Source organism: Saimiri boliviensis, chromosome 1, assembly GCF_048565385.1.
Source record: "Saimiri boliviensis isolate mSaiBol1 chromosome 1, mSaiBol1.pri, whole genome shotgun sequence".
Taxonomy (NCBI): domain Eukaryota; kingdom Metazoa; phylum Chordata; class Mammalia; order Primates; family Cebidae; genus Saimiri; species Saimiri boliviensis.
The window spans coordinates 40592758-40616281 of NC_133449.1; the positions used below are offsets into that span (position 1 = coordinate 40592758).

Sequence of the window (23524 nt, forward strand, 5' to 3'; positions counted from 1 at the left end):
ACCAAATTAGGGAGATTGCCCTTCTTAAGGTATTACTCAGGCAGTGCAGGAAAGGTAGAGAGATCAAATGAATTTTCAAGTTGAAACAAAGGTTCTATGTGATCAGGTCATCTAGCCTACTGTAAGATTCATATTAGCAGTACCATGCTTGTTAGCAATTTATCATCAGTGCCTTCCCATTGCCTGGGGATGGATGCTGGATTAATGTTTGGCAAGTACACAAGTGAATAAAAATATATTATGTTAAGTATATAAATGAATAAAAATCTATGTATGCATCCTTCAGAGAAAGTACTGTGAGCAGTTTAAAAGGACATAGGTACCATGTTCCTTAAACTCAGCAATCAATTGGCATGAAGACAAACACAGTGTGACTTAAGGGTTAGTGTTCATTTTGGCATCAAAAATGGACAATTTGAGGCTTAAGTAGAAAGATAATCTCTGAATGTATGTAGTCTTACTATTATAATATTTTTTGCATTTCCAATCACTTGTTTGTCTGGCACTCTTCCGGTTGTCTGAGCCAAAATCCTTAGAATGACACATAATTCCTCTTCTTTGCTCTTCACTTACATCTGATTCATAAACAAATCATATTGATTCCAATTTCAAAACATTTCTAAAATCTTGACACCAGATGGTCTGCTGTCATCCTAATCTGAGCAATCATCTTTTCTCTCCATATTATTGTCACGTCTTCTGATTTATCCCCTGCTACTACCCTTGCCACACTCCAGTACACCTAGCAACTACAGTAATTCATTTAAAAAGTAAGCCAGATTGTGTCACTCCAGTGGCTTCCCATTCTACTCTTAGGAAGAGACAAAATCCTTCCACATGGCCATACAGCCCTCCCTGCTCATATCCTTTGCTTTCTCCCAGACCTTCTCTCTGCTCACCTCCACTTGCTCACCATCATTCAGCTGCACTGGCTGCCATGGTGGTTTCCAAACACTAGTGACATGGTCCTGCTTTATGGGCTTTATTGTCTTTGTTCCCTCTCTTAGACAGTTCTTCATGCAATTGCCTTCTTGGCTGACTCCCTCACCTCCTTCTAGCTGTTGCTCATATCTCACCTTCACGCTGAGATTTATACTATCAACCCTATTTAGTGTTGCATGTAGCCCAATCACTTCCTTTCCCATCCTCCCTAATCCTGATTCTCTTTACCCTGTCTACTCTGTTTTCTATAATTCATATGACTCTCAAATATAATACATGTATTTTGCTTTTATGTTTGTGGGTTATTTTCTGCCTCTTCCACCAGGGAAACTATCTTTTCTAGGGCAAAAATCCATGTCCAGGATCTATTATACCTGGCACACAGTTGCACATTTAGTGAATAATTGTTGAATAAATGAATGGCAAGGGTCTATCTGTGTCGGTTCGCTTCTGGTGCTGCATAAAATGACACATAAGAGACAAAGGGCTTTGAACAGGATGAACATAAACAGTGTCTTAGTCAACTTGGACTACTACTGCAAATACCATAGTCTGGGCGGCTTTAACAACAAACATGTATTTCTCACAGTTATGGAGCCTGAGAAATTCAAATTCAAGATGCTGGCAGACTCAAGTGTTTGTGAAGGCTCATGCCAGATCTGAAGAAGGCTGTATTCTTGCTATATCCTCACATGGGAGGGAAGGGGGGGGGCGGAGGGAGAGAGAGAGAGAGAGAGAGAGAGAGAGATCGAGAGATCTGATCTCTTCATCTCCTTATTTGAATGCCAATTTTATCCAAATCCAGATACCTCCCGAAATATTACTTCTAAATGTCATCACATTTGGGATTAAAACATCAGCATATAAATTTGGGGATGAGGGAAACAAACATTCAGTCCACAGCAATCAGTATTATGCCATTTCAGGCATAAAAATCTTTAAATACAAAGGGGAAAGTTAATTAGCACATATTTATTGAAAACTCAGTGTATGTTTCACACACTTGTCTACATTTCAGATGAAGGCAAAAGAAACATAGAATATAGTTGCAATTGGTTAATGAACAAGTCTGATTCATATTCATTAGTAGAAGAATTACAGCTGTTTATATGACATTATGACATTGTTCACAAACTTGAATAAGACTAAAAATTACTGGAGGGCTTTGCCTCCATAGTTTTTGACCCAGAAGGTCAGTGTTGGACCAGAGAATTTTAAGTTCCAATAAGTTTCTAGGAGACACAAATGTGGCTACACTACACTTTGAGGACCACTACTATAAAGACATAAAGCTCTATAATGGTGCTTCTCAATCCTGACTGCACAGTAAAATCATCTGATTTTTTATTAAAACATATATATTGATTACAAGGCACTAAATGCATAAATTCATATTTAGTTAGTGTGGGTAGGACATAGTCAATTTGATAATGTCCATCCACCAAAGGATGATGATTCTATTATTATGTGAAGTTAGTTTTTATATTAAAACAACTGAGCATAGAAATACTATTCTAGATGAGAAGGTGTTTTCAAGGTAAACAAATACATTCTATCTGTTAATTGATATTTTATTTCAGTGTAATTTTTAGAATTTAACTTAAGAGAATAAGTATGAGCATTATCTTCTTTTTTTTTTTCAGCTTCTATCACTACTCTAATGTGTAATAGACAAGATTGGAAAGCAAAAGGCATACATCTACAAATTCAGGTATACTCTCTTAGGAAATAAATCGCCTTTTCAGCAAATGTCATTTTTATTTTGTTTTTGAATAATAATTCCAACACATATCAGGAAGACCAGCATCTCAAGATTACAGTTCTTCTGGATTATGCTGACATGCTGAAACATTCTACTTGACACAGACTGCTCTCTGAAAGTGTCTGGGTCAGACAGGTCTTTCAGAGTAAACATCAGGCTCAGGCAGAACAGCCCTCATCTAAGAACATGGAAACCCTTTTCAGGATTTATTTTATCTGGAAAACTTCACTTTTTGACAGAGATTCTATTCTAACAGGATGCATCTTCAATGAGGCAGAAATCTGGATTACTTTTTCTCAAGATGCTTCTTAGCCCTATGCAAAGTTTTTCACTTACACTCCAGGTATCATCATTGCATACCAAGAAAATTTCAGAATAAAAGCCATGTGTAGCTTGAAAAGTTCCTGTCATACCTTTTCCACAGGCCAATTAGTCCTACCAAAACACGATCTATTACATTACTAAGTGGGCCCATTGAAATTGATATTTTCCTAATAATGAAAATCTTCTCTAGGAGGACCAACTATTCATCTACACCATCTAATCATAAAAGGGTTGGTGAATATATATATATATATATACACACACAATTTCCCTTCACTCAAAAACTTCCTTAAGGAAAATTTGCTTTTTGAGCTGAAACTTTCCTCTCTAAACATCCTGAAGAGATCATGTTTTATTCATTTGATATTTACATTCACACTCCCAGTCTAGCATACCATGTGGAAAGCACTGATTGAATGTTGAATTAAATTCCTACCATTCATCCTATTTCTACTGACACAAAATATGTCCCTATGGTGTTTCTGCTTGTCTCATTTGAGATACATAGAATAAATGTAATAACTCTCAAACATGAAAATTCTTCATATATTTTATGGCATCTGTTTTGTTCCTGTATTCTTTGTGTTCTTTACTCCAGACTAAACATCTCCAATTCCTCTATTTTTATATATCAGGGAATCAACAATCCATACCACCTTGCTATTTGGTCTTAGATCAGAGGTTCTTAACCTGAAGTCCATAGACATATAGGGAATTGGTAGATGAATTTCAAGGAATGCTTCAAATTATATATAAAATTTATGTGTATGTCATTAAGCATTTTTACTGAGTAAAAATATCTATAGCTTATTACATACTTCCAAATGGGAGACTGTTTGTGATTTCTCAAAGATTAGTGTAAGTTATTTTAACCATTGTGGAAGACAGTGTGGCAATTCCTCAAAGACCTAGAACTAGAAATATCATTTGACCCAGCAATTCCCATTACTGGGTATACACCCAAAGGATTATAAATCACTCTACTATAAAGACATATGCATACATATGTTTATTGTGGCACTGTTCACAATAGCAAAGACTTGGAACCAACACAAATGTCCATGAATGATAGACTGGATAAAGAAAATGTGGCACCTATACACCATGGAATACTATGCAGCCATAAAAAAAGGATGAGTTCATGTCCTTTGCAGGGACGTGGATGAAGACGGAAGCCATCATTCTCAGCAAACTAACACAAGAACAGAAAACCAAACATTGCATGTTCTCACTTATAGGTGTAACCTGAACAATGAGAACTCATGGACAAAGGTAGGAGAACATCACACACCAAGGCCTGTTGGGGGATAGGAGGGCGGGGGGAGGGATAGCATTAGGGGAAATACCTAATGTCGATGACGGGTTGATAGGTGCAGCGAACCACCATGGCACACGTATACCTGTGTAACAAACCTGCATATTCTGCACATGTACCCCAGAACTTAAAGTATAATAATATTTTTTTTTAAATGGTGAGGATACATACCTTACATACCTTTTAGACTAGATTCTACTACTTAGTAGCTCTGGAACTGTCTGAATTTCAGGGGTGCCATTTACAAAACGAGGCAAACTATACATAACATAAGACTTCCTAGCTTTAGCACTAATTTTGTGACCTTGGGCAAGTGATTTATACTTCTGGACCTCAGTTTCCTTGACTGCAGAAAAAAGAAAGTTAGCTAGCTTTGGTCAGAACAATAAAATTAATACCAGTTTCATATGATCCACCGATGTCACAATTTAAACTTGAAAAAGAGTTCTGTGAAAAATAGCTTTTCATCATCATCTTTTTTCTGATTGAGGTCCATGTTTAAATATCTACCTATACGGCAGCCTTGTATTGCAGGTTTAATGTCCAAAGTATCTTTGTTTCCTCAACTCATGTGTGATATGTTAATAACTAACCATTAAAATAAAAGATTTACTTCTGGAAAGGCGAAACAGTTTGTCACTGTTGATCTTCAAATGTAGTCCCCAAATTCATATATAAAATTGCAGTACAATCTGAGAGAGTACAAAGGAGCTGGTATATACAGGAGTGCAAAATCTTTAGTCAAGACATATTTTTCTATTAATGCAAATCTAGCTTCTAGGTGCCTCTATCATTTGATGTTTTGAGTTAGCACTAAATTTATTTGTCAATAAAATCACTAAGTCTTCCACCATCATGCATACTGACACAGGCATATACACACGTATATGCTTGTTATCAAGCTGGTTTCCACTAATACTTTTATATTTCTTTTAGTGAGAAAAATTTTATATTTGTACCTGTCAAATTCAATCATGTTGGCGCTTGAACCCATCATAGTCATCAACATTTTCTTGCATCTTCTTTTTTTCTTTTTTTTGGAGACAGGCTTTCTCTCTGTCACCCCAACTGGAGTGCAATGGCGCAATCTTGACTCACTGCAACCTCCACCTCCCTTCAAGGGATTCTCCTGCCTCAACCTCCAGAGTAGCTGGGATTACAGGCTACAGGCAGGCAACACTATGACTGGCTTAATTTTTGTATTGTTAGTAGATATAGGGTTTTGCTATGTTGACCAGGTTGGTCTTGAACCCCTGAACTCAAGTGATCCACCCATCTTGGCCTCCCAGTCTTGCATCTTATATCTTATATTAATTAATCTTCAGGTTTTCAGTCATCTATAAATGTAATTACCATGATTTCTCTCTCATCTTCAAAGATATTGGTAAAAATATGAACAGTTCTATACTGCTTCATAAGAGGCCTCCCTTTAGGTTGCATGAATCTACTAATCCATACTCTTTAGGGGTTTATCAGTCATGTGCACTGGTGTGTCATACAATGCATATCTCCCCAATGTTTTAGAAGAGGTACCATGAAAGATAATACCTAAATGAAATTAGAGCTTACAGCATACATTTTCAACCATATATAAAATTTGGCTGTCAACACAGAAACTAAGGTTAGTATAGATGAAACTATATTTACATGCTATAATCAATTAACATACAGTTGTCAAGTTTTCTAAATTTTGGTTATTCTAGAATATTAACAGTTTGAGATTAATCATTGAAAGGAAATCATCAATGTAAAGCAATACGTTAATCCATAAGAACTACGTGCTTAGAAGTGAATACTGTAGAATACTCTAAAGTTTATTGTCTTTTGAAGTAGAATATCTATAAAAATTAGTTTTTAAAGCAACAAACCTTCTCCTCTATGACATGGAAACATGCATTTTAAGAAGAAAGAAAAATTTACCTACTTGGTGCAATGAGAGCTTGCTGTGATTCTTTCAGTTGCAGAATGAAGTTATTTTCTGTAAAGAAAAAAAAAACCTGCAACATATAATTCCTACATAATGATAATAATATTGAATATTATTTATTTTAAAAATTCAAAATTTTATAAATTTCTCAAAGTAAACTTATTTTCCTTGTTGTGTGATGCATGACTAGAATAAAAAATGATGTAGAAAGAAGCACTTATGAATTGATCAAATCAAAATTTTTAATTATTAAATTTAATATCACAGATCATGAAATGATATTTATAAAACTTCAAGAGTGATAATATATAATTCATAGATGCCTTATTAATTTTAATAAGATACAGTTTGACATTGATTTTTTTGTGTAAACTGACAACTAATTTATCTATAAATGCCAATAATTTCCTAGAGCTATAAATAAGAGAGTAGTTTGAATCTGAGGGGTGGTTCAAGCAAAATAAAAGTGATTAAATTATACAATAAATGACAAACATGAGGCAAAATGGGACACATCATTTAAAATCTCTGTTTGCTAAAAATAAATAAGTTGCATGAAGAAAAATTCTTGCCATTTTAGAATTGTAAAAGGACACAAAAACTGAAGTTTTAAGGAATAAAATAAATTTATTAATACTTTTTATCTAAATTTTCATGGTTTGTAAAACATGCCCATAATCAAAATACCTTTAATTGCTGTAGAAAAGAGAACATACATTACTAAAAAACAAACAACAAAAAAAAAACCTTGGTTTTGCACAGTATATAATTTTTTTTCTTTTTTTTATTGCATTTTAGGTTTTGGGGTACATTTGAAGGACATGCAAGATAGTTGCATAGGTACACACATGGCAGTGTGATTTGCTGTCTTCCTCCCCTTCACCTATATCTGGCATTTCTCCCCATGCTATCTCTCCCCAACTCCCCAACTATAATTGTATTTGCTGAGATGCAAACCATACATCAGAGTGAAAATGTTGTCGTCTAGGTCCTTAACAAAAGGGAGAGTTGGAGGTAGTAAGATAACAAAATAAACTGTGACAACCTAATTACATAGAATACGCTTGACATATTTTAGTCTGAGAAATTACTTGGACCATTAGGAAAAGCCAAGGACATGCTTTTAGATAAAATAACACCCTTAGGGACATTCTTCTCAAGTCACATCCATCAATATGTGACTGCCTGCTTGCATGTTCCCAAACGCATGTGTCCTGCCACCTGAAGAATGGTTAAAATATCTCCATTACCATCCTATTCTTTCGTCCGCAGCTGTCAGAGGTGATGTATGTTTACTGCTGTTGAATCCTGCTACTACATTAAGGGTGGAAAAGAGTGCTTCTCTGTAGGTTTTGAAATCTGAGTTCATTGGTTTAATTTATTCATGGTAAATGAATTTTTTTTCTTTTCTTTTTTGGTCTTAAAAACTGTCTCTATTTGCTGTATTTTAAATATACTTCAAGGTGATGGAGGTGGGAGTAACATGAAACAAGACTGTCAAAATGTTGTTAATTATTGACGTTGAGTAATAGGATACTCTGATACTGACATGTATTTGAAAATACTTATAAAAGGTGAAAATAAAATAAATACACCACACAAAAAAGTGAGAAAATATGGAGAAAAAAGAGGTAACAGATCCTATTGCATAAAAGATGGGAATCTTCTGCTTTTGCTCTCACCACTGTTTTTATCGCCTTTGGAGATAAGAGATGGCAAAAGAGACTCTGGAGGACATGCGTGAGTAACCTGTGTAGTGGGAATTAGAGGTTTGCGCTGCCCCTTACCAGTAGCACGCTTATGTAAGTAAGTAGTTTGTTGTGCACCTGTACAATAGCATACTACTTAGAAATAAAGAAGGAACTACTGTTACACTCAATAGCATGGATAAATAATATGTGATATTTATAACAGATATAAAGATGAGAAAAAGAAGATGGGCACACCAAAATACATACTGTGTAATTTTATATATATATGGCTCAAGAAATGGCAGAATGACTGTAATAGGTAAGAGAGAATCATGGTTACGTGAATGAGCAGGATATTCACTGAGATGGGGCAAGAGAGACCCTTTTGCAATGTCTTATATCTTAATCTGTCTAGTGGTCACCAGGGTACATATACATATAGAAGCTCCTCAAGCTGTACTTTACTATATCGTACTTTAATGAAACAGGTTTCTAAAAAAATATTATTAAAACGATATGGTAATATTTTAATATTTAAAATATTATATAAATGTAGGTAGATAAAAATCTGCTATTTTATAATTGCTTTTGGATGTATATACCTGTTTAAAGTAAGACCAATATTTTGGCTTCCCTGGGCCACACTGGAAGAAAAATTGTCTTTGGTCACACATAAGATACACTAAAACTACCGATAGCTGATAAGCTAAAAAGGAAAAAACAGAGCAGGCAAAAATTTTTTCATAATGTTTGAAGAAGGTTTACATATTTGTTGAGCCACATTCAAAGCCGTCCTAGGTCTCATGCAGCCCATGGGTGGCAGGTTGGGCAAGCTTGGTGTAAAGTTTTTCTGTTTTGTTTAAGCTTCTCTTGTTACCTACCTACTTAGTTTAACTACTATCTGAAACATTTTATATCTTATTTCTGGTTTCTCATTCATGTCCCAAATACTGTCTGTTTCTTATTTTCCATTTTACTTTTAATTTAAGCTCTCTTTTATATATTTTATTACCTAACTTAAATATCTTCCTTGACACTTCTTAATTGGCATTTATCCAAAATTCCACATCTGTTCAGTTCTAAAAAATTTTATGGAGATTCTTGGTTAAGATTTCAGAAACAGAATTTTAAAATTCTTTCAGAGTCCTCTATTTATAGTGGAGGATTAATTTTTAGATGACACAAAGCCTGTTACATGGCATCTGGGTTTCTAGAAACCATTTTTTTTAATGATTGGGAAATTCATGACTAATAATTAAGAAATAGTACATAGCAGATCTTTTAACCTTAAAAAGAAAATTAACAAAACATTTTTATGTAATTTTTAAGAATACTGGCATTTTAAAATTTATCTTATAGCAAACAATTTTCCTGGCTAGGTGCATAATTTCTTTATACATGTGAGATTCAGACAATGAGGAAGAAAGCAAGGGGAGTAGGATTTCTGCTGGAGAACCCCATAATGTACAGTACATTTCTCTCTCTCCTCCAATCACTTTCAGCTTTCACAGAGGGAGAAAAAAATATATAGAAGAAAGACAAGATCCAACCATAGGCTGACACTGTGGAAACACTGTGCTGACATTTTGGTAAGAAACTAAGACTTCACCTCTCAGTTTTACCCTCCCAGAAGGAGAAGTCATTTTCTTTCCTTCTGAAATTCATGTTTCCAAGAAACTGTAGTGTTACTTGAAATTTAAAAAAAATCAAATCAAGCTATAATTTTCATATGCCATAATGCATATGTATATTTTTGTGATGCCAATCTACCCCAAATGACATAGAATTACTGTGTGGGATATATGTCATGCACATGTCAAAATGGAACCTCTGCCTGGAGAAGTACATACTACCTTTCTAAAAATAATTCCCTAAGAAGCACATTTCTTCTAATGTTTAAATCTCATGACACATTCATCCAACCTTCAAACTTCTTGTTTGTGAAATTTTTGATGCAATAGGGGAAGTGGGAAATTGGAAAGATATTTTTATTTTATTATATTGAGTATACACTATTCATTCCCATCAAAAAGGAGCAAGAGGAATTTTGTGTATTTGTAATAATGAAAGAGGTCCAATCTTAGTGCTTAAAAATAAAGATAGAAAAAAAATTTTCATTTTAATGATAAAAATGGATAGAGATTATTTTTATTCAGAATTTCAAAGTTTTAGAATATACACAAAGTACCCAGTGTGTACTAACTTTTAGGTCTGAATGATCATATAGCTTTCACTATGACAAGTACAATCTTGGGATGTATTAATATGGAATATTCATTTCCCACAATCATGGAAACAAAAATTTTTGGGTGATGCTCAACTATTCTAGTGTTAGAAGGTCAAGAATTATGTGATACTTTCAAAATGTATAACATCTAAGAACTGAGATTGGTGAACCTAGAACTTTATAGAAATTGTTATGATCACTTTTGACATGTGTCCCATTTATTCATTATATTGAACAATTTAGGCTCTGTGGATTCTAAACCGTATTCTCCCTCTACTATATTTAGTCTGAAAATATTCCAGCATAGGTGAAATAGAGTTTTCTATTAAGCACTAAAAACATTTAAAACTAAAAGTAGTTTTAGTTAAGTAGAATTAATTACATTCACAATATCTAGATATTTATATTCCTGTTGAATATGATACCTAGATACTTAGATCCTCTTAAGTTTTATTTTTCTGGATCTCCATTAACTGATCTTGTCAATGAGATTTGCACCAGAGTGAAGATTTTGAAAATATATAAGCATTCTATCAGTTTTAATAGAGCAACTCACTGAATTATCAGCTTCTTCTATTAAAAATTGATATATTTAAACAAAAGTAGAAATAGATGATAAAAGTTATTAGTGCTGCTTTTTTCTCTCTACCACTAACACAAGGTGTTTAGGTTTAGCTTGATGAGTGAAATAAAGATTTAAGTGGGATTGAGCAAATCTCTCATTCTGAATAAAGTTAAGTGGGTGTTGACTTTTTAATTTAATTTAATTTTTGAAATCTCAGTCACCATGTCAACATCAGTAAAGAGCTGTCTCTCTAATCATAACACTTTGGATAACTTCTGAAAGCAAAAAGGATATTGAAACAAATATGATATTTCTAAAAACATTTGTCTTGAAACATTAAAAATAAAAGTTTAAAAATCTCAAAATATAACAGACTAACAGAGAGCCAAATCATAAGTGAACTCCCAATCACAATTGCTACAAAGAATAAAATATCTGGGAACACAACTAACAAAGGATGTAAAGGACCTTTTCAAGGAGAGCTACAAACCACTGCTCAATGAAATAAGACAGGACACAAAAAGATGGAGAAACATTCGATGCTCATGGTTAGGAAGAATCAATATTGTGAAAATGGCCATACTGCCCAAAGTAATTTATAGATTCAATGATATCCCTATCAAGCTACCAATGACCTTCTTCACAGACCTGGAAAAAACCACCTGAAACTTCACATAGAACCAAAAGAGCCCACATATCCAAGACAATCCTAGGTAAAAAGAACAAAGCCAGAGGCACCATACTACCTGATTTCAAACTATACTACAAGGCTACAGTAATCAAAGGAGCATGGTACTGGTACCAAAACAGAGATATAGACCAATGGAACAGAACAGAGCCTCAGAAGGAATGCCACACATCTACAACCATCTGATCTTTGATAAACCTGACAGAAATAAGCAATGGGGAAAGGATTCTCTGTTTAATAAATGGTGTTGGGAAAACCAGCTATCAGTGTGCAGAAAGTAGAAACTGGACCCCTTCCTATCACCTTCCACTAAAATTAACTCCAGATGAGTTAAAGACTGAAATGTAAGACCTAACGTCATAAAAATCCTAGAAGAAAATCTAGGCAAAACCATTCAGGACATAGGCATAGGCAAGGACTTAGTGACTAAAACACCAAAAGCATTGGCAACAAAAGCCAAAATAGACAAATGGGACCTAATTAAACTCCAGAACTTCTATATAGCAAAATAAACAATCATTAGAGTGAACTGGCAACCAACAGAATGAGAAAAAATTTTTTGCAATCTACCCATCTGACAAAGGGCTAATATCCAGAATCTACAAAGAACTAAAACAGATTTACAGGAAAAAAAAACAAACCCACCCAAAAGTGGGCAAAGGATATGAACAGATACTTTTCAAAGGAAGACACTTATGAGGCCAACAAACATATGAAAAAATGTTCATCATCACTGATTATTAGAGAAATGCAAATCAAAACCACATTAAGATACCACCTCATACCAGTTAGAACGGTGATCATTAAAAAATCTGGAGACAACAGATGCTGGAGAGGATATGGAGAAATAGGAACACTTTTACCCTGTTGTTGGAAATGTAAACAAGTTCAACCATTGTGGAAGACAGTGTGGCACTTCCTCAAGGACCTAGAAATAGAAATTCCATTTGACCCAGCAATCCCATTACTGGGTATATATCCAAAGGATTATACATTGTTCTATTATAAAGATACATACACATGTATGTTCATTGCAGCTCTGTTTATAATAGCAAAGACCTGGAACCAACCCAAATGCCCATTGATGACAGACTGGACAAGGAAAATGTGGCACATATACATCATGGAATACTATGCAGCCATAAAACAATGAGTTTGTGTCCTTTGTAGGGACATGGATGAATCTGGAAACCATCATTCTCAGCAAACTGACACAAGAACAGTAAATCAAACACTGCACAATATCACTCATAGGCAGGTGTTGAACAATGAAAACACAGGGACACAGGGAGGGGAGCATCACACACTGGGGTCTGTTGTGAGGTCTATGGGAGGGACAGTGTCCGGGGGAGAGGTTGGGGAGAGATAACATGGGGAGAAATGCCAGATATAGGTGACAGGGGTATGGAGGCAGCAAACCACATTGCCATGTGTGTACCTATGCAACAATCCTGCATGATCTGCACATGTACCCCAGAACCTAAAGTACAATTTTTAAAAAACCTCAAAATATAAGTGTTTTCTTCCTAAATTTTAAATGCAACTTTTGTGAGAGTATTTTTTTCTCACTCCTCTTTATTAAAAACAGTCTGCTTTGACTGCAGCATTTAAATTAGTTTGTTTTGTTATTATTAATAATTATTATCTTTGGCTACTCTAACCACTTCACCTTAAAAACTGGTTCTATGGAAAAATGCTTTTCACCTTCCAAATAGCTAACTTATGAACAAATGTGTGCCTCAAATTCTGGTTTTAAATGAGGATTAATAGTATTATAAATGTCTGTGTTTTATCGGCCTGCTGGCGTCATTATTAATAGTAATAACAAGTTCCGAGCACAATTTCTATTGCTAGGAGGCTTAATTAGAGATGTTGGATGGAAGGATGGAGATAACCCATTCTAATAGTTGCACGCTCTTGTAAACATATCTCCAGGTCAATTTTTTCTCTTAAAACAATAGCAACAATAACAACATTAAACCCAGCATATAAATACATAACTACAGTATTTTCCTGCTGAATGAGTGTGGGAGATGGGGAGATGGACACCTGAACAGTCCAGTCCCTAGGAGTCTTTGATGCATATACACGGAAGCTTTGATTTGAAAATGTTAGACCTAGTCAATCTGCTTCATTGAAAGATATGAAACAGATTTGAAGAGGGAAAATAACTTTCAGAAGTCAAAACACAAGTCATTGAAAATAAAGATAGGAGTCTGGTGTCCTGAATCATTAAGCTATTTTGCCCTGAATGGTATTAGCTTATACACAATTTTAGCTGTTAAGTCATGAATGAAGCTCAGATGTGGCATTTTTACGCTAAGATGTGTAAGCCCATTTTCTGTTCTTTTCCTGAAAAATCAGTAAAAATTAACCTTAGGTAGATTTTAATGTGTAAAATTAACTGGCTACCCCAAAGGTATCATGAAGTATTTCCAGTTTAAGTTTTAAATAGTTTTAATTAGCTTCCCATTAAAAAAAAATCTTCTTCCCTGAGTCCATCATTATAACGTGTTGCTTTTGAAAACTTCATCTTCTAAAACAAGTGAATGCCATCCTTGTGTGGCTATAAAGGAAAAGAATTCCAAGATTTCAAGGTTAAATGTTCAGTTGGTTGTTGGGTATGGGCAAAAAGGTATCAGAAGCTGGCATAGCATATATTGTTATGCATTTTTTTTTTCTGTTAAAGCTTCAGCTTTCTCTAATGGGCATTTTAAATATATAATTTAAACTTTCATTTTAGTTACAGGGGTGCATGTGCAGGTTTGTTACATGGGTATATTGCATGATGCTAAGGTTTCTGATCTGGTTCCTATCACTCAGGTAGTGAGTATAGTAGCCAGTAAGTAATTTGTCAACCCACGTCCCTCTTCTTTTCTCCCTACTCCAGTAGTCTGCTGTCTCTATTGCTCCCATCTTTATGCCCATGTCTATACTCAATGTCTAGCTCCTACATATAAGTGAGAACATGCTATACTTGGTTTTCTGATCCTACATTAATTTACTTAGGATTATGACCTCCAGCTGTATTCATGTTGCAAAGGACATGATTTTGTTCTTTTTTATGGCTGCATAGTAGCCTATGGTGTATACATACTACATTTTCTTTATCATACAAGAGGCCAACAAACATATGATAAAATGCTTATCATTACTAATCATCAGAGACATGCAAATCAAAACCACAATGAGATACCATCTCACACAAGTCAGAATGGCTATTACTAATGAGCATTCTTGTTGGTGGTGTTTTTCCCACTTTTCTTAAGGCTGGAAGAATCCCACCTGGCTGGCTTGCTGCCATTGGAGGCATGAGCAACACCTTTTAGGTTTATTGAAATGAAAAGGTATGAAAAATCATCAGGACATTCCTTTATACTGGTGTAGCAGTGGCTATCACAAATTGACTAACTAGGCATTTTTTTCAATCTTCAGTTTGTTTATATTCAGTGCACTAGTTGTTAAGAAAAGCATGCTTGCATTTAACATAACCAACAATACATTTTTTTTTTACTTTGGTTTAAAAAACTTATATTGATGCTGCCAGCTCTTCAAAAACCATGCCATACAAATTGGTAATACCCATTTGTGAACTTCTTATATTCGAATGCATCAATCACAAAGAAAACCTTTAAAAAATATGAATTTAAGTGTTATTCACTTAAAAGACAAGTTGCTATTTACAAACATTTCTGAATTCACAGTTATTAAGGCAAGCAAATAAATCTTGCTTAAGTTATTATATCATTAGAATATTACGTATTTACAATTAAAAACTGGAGAAAATGCCTTCAAAAGAATAATAATCTGAATTGCATTTTAATGTTATGCTATTTTTGACAGAAAAGTTATAACCAGGTAGAGTTATAAAAGTTATCAATATTTTCAAAATGATATTGGTAGATAGTTCTCAAACTGTAATAATTTTTAAAATTCCTATTAAAGGAAAAATGACTTTTAGCTATATTCATTATAATATTTAACTTCTATGCATATAAACTGTGTATATGACATATAATTGCACTGTTACACACTTTCAGGGAAGACCACAAAACCAAAAGTAAAATTAAATTAAAACTTTAAAAATGTTTTTGCCCTCCTGTATGAACACTGCAAGAACTTTTGAATTGAGATATGAACAACATACTTGCTTTGTGGAACTTTAATGACTTTTCTTTGGTCTGAGCTTTCAAATTTTTGCTTGACAGAGATTTATACCCACTTAATAGAAATGCATAATGTATATATAAAAATCTCCACTTCTTCATTTTTTGAGCATATCACAGTGATTACAACATCATGGCAGTACTATGTAGCAAGAAAAGTGTACACACAAATGAACACATATTCTTGCAGCTCATGGGCAGTACATAGTGAGAAAAGTGTCATCCATGAATATGAATAACACTTAAATTCATATTTTTTAAAGGTTTTCTTTGTGATTGTAAACACAGAATTGAAAGATTATTGTAGAAAAGTTATGAAGTCCAAAGAATACATTTTGGCTCCTCTGAAGCTTGATGTAATCTAGTCTGCTCTTGCTCAAATCTTAAAATGTATGACTTTTTCATGACTTTGTTATGATATAATTTACACCCAACAACTACATTCATTTATAAACACTTTGATAAGTTGTGACAAGGATATGCCTGAGAAAACACCATCACAATTACAATACAAAACATTTCTATCAACTGTAAAAGATTCCTCATGTCCCTTTGTGACCAATCCCTCCCTCACACCATGTCCTAGACAACTGTTGATCTGCTTTCTATCCCTATAGATCAGTTTGCACTTTCTAGGTTTACATATAAGTAGAATTATTCAGTGTGTACCATTCTGTGTCTGACTTTTTTCACTAAGAATAATTATTTTGAGATGTTGTGCATTGTTCCTTTCTTTCTGCTGCATGATTTGAATCCCTGTGATTTGATCTCTGTTGTATATATAACAACACTAGAGCTTGAGACTCTACTTTTAAGATTATTTGAGAAACTCTAACTTTCATGGGTGATTCATTGGCAGATGACCTGAAGACATGATTCTCAGGCTGTTAAAAATGAACATTAATTGCTGTGTTTATAGAAAAAGGTACACAAAAATCTTTCATTTTGATTTTGCTAAGTCATCAGATGGCATGAAGGACTTTTTCCTATATCAATTCTGTCCTTAAAGAAGCACTTTCCTTTTGATACCGTTTCTTACTCAGTGTTCATACTAGTAACAGAATGGTGAAGAATTTTATTCTCAGTTGAAGGAAAAAAACTCTCATCAGAAATATTTTCTTTTTATTATGGATCAGTTGAGGTCTACAATGGTGAAATTACTCTCAGATGAAGATACACACATCTATTTCAAACCAGAGGTTAAAACTGCAACCTCATTACATATATGTATGTATATATACATTTGTGTACATATGTATATATGTTTATATATGTATAGATACATAGACACACAGACATATATATGTGTAATTTTGTATGGCTTTTCAAGACTGAAAAAAGACTAAAACCTAATATTGTGCAAAGTCATCTTAATAGTAGATAAATTATGATTTTCCATCATCTTTAAAACTTTTGTCAAAATATTCAAAGCTTTCTTATTGTCAGTTATATGTGCATAGGAGAATGAAAAAACAGTGAAACTAGTATACTTAATATATTGTGTCTTAGTCTGTTTATGCTGCTATAACAAAATACCACAGATTGGGTAAATATAAAATATAAATTTATTTCTCATAGTTCTGGAGGCTTGGAAGTCCAAGATCAAGGCACCAGCAAGTTTGTGTCTGGTGAAGATGCTTCTCCCTGCTTTCAAGATGGCACTGTGTTGCTGTGTCCTCAACATGGCGAAAGGCAGAATGGTAAACAGGGCTGAATGCTGGGGATGCCTATTTACAAGAGTGTAAGTCTCAGTTGCAAGGGAGTAGCCCTCATGACTAAATCACCTCCTAAAGGCTCTATCTCTTAATACTGTTGCATTGGGAATTTCAACATGAATTTTGGAAAGAACACAAATATTAAAACCATAGCACATCAGCTTACAATATTCAAACCATTCAGAATTGATGTATTTTATTTCTCAGTAGAAACTTATTAAGGGTAATTTGAACATTGCTTGCTTTGTGCATTGTAAGTTATATGAAGCAAGTACTTTCTCAATGCCTTAGTGAATTGTCATACTTCTCTCTAAATTTAGATCTGCTTCTAACATCTAACATTTTAGTCTTTGTTCTTTCTAAGCTGTAAAATGTCTTTGGGAGTTTCCTTAATATCGTATGTTTCATTGGCATCATTTGCTTTGGAACATCTTCATTCCTTTTTTTTGGTCACAGCCACTTTTCTCATTTATTTCAGTAAGTTTGAATGTATTAAGTTTCACTGGCTTGTACATTTGCAGTCTTTCAAATGACACCACTGTCAGCATTCCTATGCTCAGTTACTTCTTCAGACATCCATTTATGTTTGTTTTGAATTTTACTTCTAACACATTATCGCTTTTAGTTTCTTGGTTGAATTTTCATCTTTCTTGGCCAATTCCCTCTTTCAAAGATCAAGTTTTATAAAATGACTTGTAGTTTAATCACTGGGAAATAGAGAGGCAACAGCTCTACATGTTTGCTGTCAGAACAGGAACTAGATAACAGATGGGCAGTGACCACTCATGAACATATCTAAAATAAGTGACACTACCAGTCATTTATCATGACGGGAATCTGTTATTTATGCAGTGATTTGTAGACTAAAGAGCTAACAGTATTTTTTTTTTTTGCTTTATACAATTACTCACAGTTAATACATAGTAGTAATTTAAGTTTGAACTGTATTTACAGGGAGCAGTATTCTCTAACTAAATCATGAAATCTGAATTTCATGAATGCTGAAACTGGAAAAACAAACACTGCCTCTATGTATGTGTTAAATTTGCTTATACTTAGGTAACAACCAAAACTAGGACTTAGAATCTCTCCACATTTGATAAATGATTTAGTACTGGTCAGTTACTTCATTTGAAATACATACCTACTGGATACCATGGTAAATGTTTATCAAATCGAGTTAGTTTGCATTTTTCTACTTTAAGATTAGGTTTGTAGTCTTCAACATATTCTTGGTATATATGGTATTTGAGAAAATACAAAATTGAGATTGTCCTATATAGATTTAAGTAAAAATTCCTCAAACTCAAGTTTAATACATTAAACCATAAAATAATATGTAGAATGAAACAACTAATTTGCAGTTAATTTAATTCACAGCTAGGCCAATAACAACTTTTGAAGTCCATTTTGGTGTTCCTCTGTCTTTGAATAGTGATGGAAATATTTTGATAACTTAGATTCCATGAAATAAGTAAAGAGATGAGTCCTGGAAATGATCAACAACACATTTGCCTTGTTAAAAATGTACTTATGTGCCAGGCGCAGGGACTCATGCCTGTAATCCCAGCACTTTGGGAGGCTGGGGAGAGTGGATCACGAGGTCAGAAGATCGAGACCACCCTAGCCAACACGGTGAAACGCCATCTCTACTAAAAATACAAAAATTGGCTCGGTTTGGTGGCACACACCTGTAGTCCTAGCTACTCAGGTAGCTGAGGCAGGAGAATTGCTTGAATCCGGGAGGCAGAGGTTGCAGTGAGGCGAGATTGTGCCACTGCACTCCAGCCTGGGCAACAGAGAGGGACCCTGTCTCCAATATATATATATACACACACACCCCCCACACACACACTTATGTTAGTTCAATTGTTAGCTCAGTTGTAAGTCTAGTGTCTCTCTTTACTTTTGTGAAAAAGGTGAATGTGAAATCTGTATGTTCTATGAACTGTGAAGTGAAAAATCTAATCAGCAATTTTCACTCATTCATAGATATTTTTAAATTGCTGAATAAAACAACTTTCCAAAACATGCCCTTTTTGTTTTTTATTATGTCAAACGGAAAATTAAATTAATTGATTTCATCCCAGAATTATTAATTCAGCAATAATAGCAATTGAGTTAATAAATATTCAAACCTTTCATTGAGTGGCAGAAACCTATAAATTCTCCACAAATAAAAGCTAAAAGTCTTTTTTTTCCAGTGTAAAGTTTAAGAAGCAGCATCAGTTTTCTCTCTTTTGTTTCCTCTCTCTCCCTCCTTTCTTCTTTCTTTCCTTTCCTCTTCCTTCCTTCCTTCCTTCCTCCCTCCCTCCCTCCCTCCGTCTCTCTCTCTCTCTCTCTCTCCCCCTCTCTCTCTCTCTGTCTCTCTCTCTCTCTCTCTTTCTTTCATAAATGAATAAAGCAGAAAGCCTCAGGGCAAAACAAGAAAGTACCTTTCTGAATGAGTGTTCAAATAAAAAGTGTAACTTTTAACTGAAAATCTGAGTCTGTCTGGATGATTGTTTTCCAGGTAGGTTTATACAACTTAATTATGAGTATGTATGCAGTAGTACTCGAGAGAAGGAGAATTGAGAATTTACCAATAACCAGAGAAATCTTTCATTCTGAAATCAGGGAATTATATATTCTCCCCTCTTAGTCAGTAATAATCCACAATGAAACATTTTGAATGAAAATTCTACTTCTAGGCCGGACAGTGGGTTACGCCTGTAATCCCAGCACTTTGGGAGGCTGAGGCAGGAGAATCACCTGAGCCCAGGAGTTCAAGCTCAGCCCTGGCAACATAGTCAGACTCCCTGTCTGTAAAAAAAGTTACAAAATTAGCTGAGTGCGGTTATGCACACCTGTAGTCCCTAGCTACTCTGGAGGCTGAGGCTGAGACTAGGCAGCTGAAACTACAGTGAATTGTGATCCTGGCACCGCACCCCAGCCTGGGCAACAAAAACTCTGCCTGCCTCCAGCCAGAAAAGAAAATTCTACTTCTGTATTGAAGGGCAACACATGTTACACTCCAATTTTTAAAATTAGAATTTGTTCTAAGTTCACTGCATATTAGAACACAAAATTATTTATAGTATTGGCTTTCAATTATTTACATGTAGTTCACTTCCTGGTATTTGAATTCTATTAAATAGAATATATTTTTCTTGAAGTAATAGAATGTTTTTCCACCTATGAGGAACAGTACTCCTCTCACTAATTCTTTATAAAACTCAAACTACATAAAAAATAGAAGATATGGTCAGGCGCAGTGGCTCACGCTTGTAATCCCAGCACTTTGGGAGGCTGAAGTGGGCAGATCACGAAGTCAGGAGTTTGAGACCATTCTGATCAATATATATTTTTTTCTTATTAAAAAAAAATAGAAGATACAAACTCTCAATAACATTGAGATGTAATGCTTAAATTCAAGCATATTTTAAAACCGATTCCAATCATTTCTACTTTTTTTTTTTTTTTTTTTTTCTTGTTAACCAGGCTGGAGTGCAATGGCGCGATCTTGGCTCACCGCAACCTCCGCCTCCTGGGTTCAGGCAATTCTCCTGCCTCAGCCTCCTGAGTAGCTGGGATTACAGGCACCCGCCACCATGCCCAGCTAATTTTTTGTATTTTTAGTAGAGACGGGGTTTCACCATGTTGACCAGGATGGTCTCGATCTCTTGACCTTGTGATCCACCCGCCTCGGCCTCCCAAAGTGCTGGGATTACAGGCTTGAGCCACCGTGCCCGGCCCATTTCTACTTTTAATAGGTACCATTCAGCTTCACAGGGAATCACTGTAGATAGTAAATAGTTTATTAACTTTTAGTCATAGCAATGTTTAATTAAACACAACAAAAAAATTGATCAGAAGATTGTCCCTAATAAGCAAAGTCCTCATTCTTGCGATGCCTTTGTTTTATATTCTGTTTTCAAATGCTGCAGACACATTTTGGCTCCTATTCATTTTACCCTGTAGCTATTAGATTGGTGCAAAAGTAATTGTGGTTTTTGTCCTTAAAAGTAAAGTACATTTAACCTTTAAAGAGGTGCCTTGACTTGAGGCTAGTATTAGTAATTTTAAAGTCTTCACTATAAATTCAGAAGTTTCTTCAACTTGATCTCAAGGCCTCTTTTGTGTTTCTACAGTGACAAAGTTTGACAATTTCTTGGGTGTGGGGGAAGACTGCAAAATGGCTAAAACTTTTGTCTTTCAAACATAGAGTTGGATGAGGTAATAGAGTATAACCATTAAGTATGTGAACTCTGCAACCAAAATATATAGATTTAAATTCCAGCTCCATCATTTAGTATCTGTTCATTTGTACAATATAGATACAGAAATATCCACTACATGTAATTTTTAAAGGTGATGGGAAAGTATTCCACCCACATGTTCTAAATATGCTAGCTATTATTCTTGCGAAACATTTTTCATCTGCGTTTCATTTTAAATCATTTAGAGAATCCATAGTACTGGGTTTTTTCATCCTTGACCAATATCACTCAGAAAAGAAACAAATGTGGCTACACCCAGGGTTCTAGACCTTACCTATGAAAATGAATATGGTTGAAAAAACTGTAGTTTCCTATAAAGTACAACATACTATGATTATTTACATAACCTATACATGACAATTCTTCTAAAAATAGAAGTTATAAAAATATCCTTACAGTTTCTATGACATGGAGACTCAGGAAAGAGTGCTCTTATTTCAGATAATTACTTTGTGTTAATAATTCTAAGTTCCCTGCTGTAAGAACAGAAAATGAATACTTTTAATAAAAAGTATCATGTACTGATTGCAACAAATATATTTTTATTGAGAAACATGAGGCTGGCCAGGCACAGTGGCTCATGCCGATTATCCCAGCACTTTGGGAGGCTGAGGTGGGTAGATCACCTGGAGTCAGGAGTTCAAGACCATCCTGGCCAACATGGTGAAACTTCATCTCTACTAAAAGTACAAAAATTAGCCAGATGTGGTGGCACATGTCTGTAGTTCCAGCTACTCAGGAGGCTAAGGCAGGAGAATTGGTTGAACCCAAGATGTGGGTGGTGGTTGTGGTGAGCAGAGATCTCTCCACTGCACTCTAGCCTGGGGGACAGAGTGAGACTCTGCCTCAAAAAAAGATAGAATAAAGAGAGAGAAACATGAAGATCACCATTTCTCCCTTATGTAGAAAGCAGTGCTCTCAAGTAGAATTCTAACAAGTAATGTGTTGAATGAGTAACCAAAAAGAAAAAAAAAAAATCAGAATAAGACACAATCACCTCAGGTAACCATCAGTTTTTCCTTTCCATAAATCACAGCTGTAAAGGCATGTATCATAATTTTCCATTCCATTATGTTGAGCATATAAAAGCTGACCCTTATTCTTCTCAAATGTTCATTGGCCAAAAGAGAATATATGCCAGAAAAAGATAAAACAGAGCATGATTTAAAGATAAAATGCAATTATTTAAAGATAACACGAGAGTATTTTAAAGGTAGACAAAATGATATTTTAAACACATTCCTTTTTTTAAAGTGAGCTATAGTCTTTAACACTTAACGTTTGAGACTTAGAGTGAGGACAGTTGTTAGTAGAGAATAATAAGAATTAGTCACTGTGCCTATAATTGTCAAAATACAGGTATGTGTTTTCCCAAAGCAATACTACAGTTGTAACTTTCAGCTGAGTAGTTAAAGTTGAATAACTTAATTTTCCCCCTTGTTTGTAAAATATTTAATATTGGGCTATGTGGTTTTTTCGGGATTCAGGGGAGCCCTCAGCTCCCCTGAGAGGACGATTCTCCAAGGTTCTTGGTCTCCTGCTCTCTGAAGAATGACAGAGAGGACCAGGAGTGCTCACAAAGTAAATACCAAACCCCAAACATTGCTTTCGCAGAAAGTGAATTTATTTAGGGTAGAGAAAGAGGAAAAAAAAAAAAAAAAGGGAGAAGAGAGAGCACTTCCAGAGAGAGAGTGAGTGTGGTAGGGGATCCAAACATGGAGTCCAAAGGGGTGTGGAAGAAGGGGACTTTTAACCTGGGAGGAACCCCCACTTTCTCCAGACCTCTGGCCAATGAAAGGAGATCTTTAGAACTTCCGCTGGAGTGATTGACTTTTGATTCTTCCCAAACCCTCGAAAAATTTAAATAGAGACCATTAAATCTCCAGAATGGAGAGAGATGGGAGGGGGGCATGGTGCTGGGAAGTTCTTGCCCTTAAAACTAC

At 34.9% G+C, this 23524-nt stretch overlaps 1 long non-coding RNA gene across 2 annotated transcripts in view; it reads right to left on the bottom strand.

The window, feature by feature from the left end:
* Positions 1 to 5916: 5916 nt before the first annotated feature.
* LOC141580309 (uncharacterized) overlaps positions 5917 to 23524 on the bottom strand; it is a 770493-nt gene continuing 752885 nt past the window's right edge. For both annotated transcript variants that reach the window (XR_012512504.1, XR_012512515.1), the window contains exon 6: positions 5917 to 6321. This is a non-coding gene — a long non-coding RNA (uncharacterized LOC141580309). The remainder of the gene's footprint in view (positions 6322 to 23524) is intronic.